We start from the raw sequence: 2,747 nt of genomic DNA, 5'->3' as shown, positions 1-2,747 counted from the left end.
AAGATCATACTTCTACAGGATCATTTCTGTAGTAGATCTTAACAAAATCCGGCTACAATAGTCGAATACCTTATAGGCCAACCTAGTCTACCTAATTTCATTGGTTTTGTATGTAAGACTCGTTTCGGTTTTTTAAGTGTCTATTGTACAAACATACAAAAAAAACACGTTTGGCAAAATAGCACACAGACAGACCAATGATGATGGTGTATCGCTCACGTGCATGACATCGGATTATCAAGCATCGTTGGCACAAAGGTTGCCGACATTCTAACTTCGCCGAAGTATACTGTTTTACTCTTTGGGCACCTGTACCCCATGGCTTAAAGTCATTTCAGTGGGACATATCGTCATATATATTGCAGTCAGCAGTTTGCTCCCGGGTAGAGCTTCCAGGTCTTTAGTTATCTTCCCTTGAGCCGGCGTGATTGACTCTAGCTCAAGGGCGTAATGAAAATACCCTCACCTGTCTGTCGAGCAACTCATCTCAACAACACCCGGTATTCCGTTTTCATTTGTATTAATATTTCCAAAGATACAATTTCAAATTCATCACCTCGCAGACACAATATCTCACGTTTATTCCGATAAGGTTGAAACGTCAGAAAACCTGCTTGAATTGGGGTATTTAAGTATGTATCATCACAACCACACGGTGTATAAGAAGCAGAGGTCAGGTAGTTCCACATAGACCAAAATCGAATGACCATAGCTGGATGGAAGCATATCTTCGAAGATGGACGTTATTACAATAAACGGACAATATTAAAGATAACGTTAAAACCTTATCTTGTGTAAAAGATCTCTTTAACAATTCTTGAAGAACGCAAACTTCTAAAATAAATAATTAACTTTCATGGGTTATTTCCTATCCAGAGGTCAATCAATCGAATAAATTAATCAAGATGGAAAACCCGCTTTGTCTACACTTCAGACTTTAACAGAAGTTTATATCCGTCTTGCAAAGCGACCCGCTCGGTTTTGCAAGAATCCGAGGCAAGATCCAAGAGTGTAATTTGAGCTGCATCTCACTTGAAATCTTTTCTAGTTAACGAGCCCACTGTGGAAGCGAATGGTAATTTCGCCGTCGCGGTCGGGTCAAGTTCATTCCATTTTCATCCAACTTTTACCTATCAGTGAGGAAGGAACATGAAAGCTCCACGCCACCAAAATATTTCTGATAAATTATTTTTGATTAGGTTTCGCAATAAATGCAATTATAGATTTACTTGTGAATCCATTAATTTAGAATTAATAGTAATATTTACTATCAGTTTTATGGTATAAATTTTTATCCAATCAGCTCATTACTTTATGGCTCTGCAAGTCCAATCGAATTAAATAATGCCAAAAAAAGAAGTTATAATTACGTGTGTTTATTTCATGATATCGCCCTTGTTTGTCTATTAGTTCTACTTTTGATTTTTCTTCCGTTTCGATTTTATTAATTTAAATAATTAATATTTGACATTGTTTCCCTTCATTCCTTGGTTGGGCAACACTGTGGGCAACACTGTGAATATATGTCATAATTAGACAGAAAAACAAGCTAAGTCTATATCATCAACATATCTATAATCAAATCATTAATTTATGATTTTGTAAGACTAATTAAATCATGACAAAAAAGCCTTAGTTTTGGGAATCCGCGGAAAATGAACGAGGCTGTGACAGGAGGCTGATGAACGGGGCGCGCCACTCAGCGCTTATCTACTTACTCTTCAGAAGCGATTGACACGAAAAAGGGAACGCTCTTTGAAAATGCTGGCCCGTTTGTTTTCCCCTCGCAAGATACGAGAGAGAAAATGGTAGAAGTACGTGAGAAATGGGGGAGAGATTTCTTGTAATCTGGTATGTATCAACATACTTCTCATATGATAATTAATTGCATTAATTACCCTTTTTCCCCGAGGATTTTCCTATTTGAACAGGAATAAGAATCATTCCCTTGTTAGATTAGCCAGTATTGAAAGTAGGTCCGTATTAATTTCCAAGTTAAAAAAAAAGAAAGATTACATCGGGTTCATTTCTAGGCTGTGGAGGGAAAACCGAAAAAGTTGGTCTACTGGGATTAAACTAGGATTAAGGATTAGAACTTAATTTTTTAAGTTTTAACTGGGAAGAGAAAGATAAGTACAGTAAAACAATACATTTAGTCGCATCCTGGTTCAAGACAGGATGTGAAAACCGTCACGGATTATCTAAAGTGCTAGTTTTCATATGTCGGATAAAATAAAAAGGATGCAATGAAAAAAAGTCAATAGGCTATTTTAAAAAAGGCCAGGACGCAGATTCCTCCTCGGGCTTAGCATGATGAACGTCCGGTTCTTATTTCCAACACCTTGACCCGCGACCCTCCATCCTTGAAAACCACCGCACCATGCGTGTTCTAAAATTATCCCGGTCTCATCTTCTGAGTCACCCCGCGCGGTGCGGTTCTTCTGGTCGTCAAGTTCGATTTGGAGCCTGGAGAAAAATGGGTTTCTCCAAATCGGCCACCCATTAGCCCGATAGCAATCGGTGGAACTGACTTGACAATTTCTTGTGAGGAAAGTCGGATAATTTCACAGTCAACAAGCACTTTTTGCTCGGAACAATTATCATTAGAACCAGTGGGGTCCCTTGAACTTCTTGACGGACTTCTCGGATCAACATTCGAGTAGAAACTACATGATAAGTAAATATAAGTAAAAGTTCGGTCATAACGGTTTTCAATGATCAATTCAATCAATTATAATGATCAGCAT

At 38.1% G+C, this 2,747-nt stretch overlaps 1 pseudogene; it reads left to right on the top strand.

The window, feature by feature from the left end:
* Positions 1-105, top strand: LOC112127394 (annotated as a pseudogene).
* Positions 106-2,747: the final 2,642 nt, after the last annotated feature.

This window comes from Cimex lectularius, unplaced genomic scaffold, assembly GCF_000648675.2.
Source record: "Cimex lectularius strain Harlan isolate CLEC.00 unplaced genomic scaffold, Clec_2.1 scaffold1, whole genome shotgun sequence".
Classification (NCBI taxonomy): domain Eukaryota; kingdom Metazoa; phylum Arthropoda; class Insecta; order Hemiptera; family Cimicidae; genus Cimex; species Cimex lectularius.
Note: the sequence above shows the minus strand (reverse complement) of the source record. Positions and strands in the feature narration are given on the sequence as shown.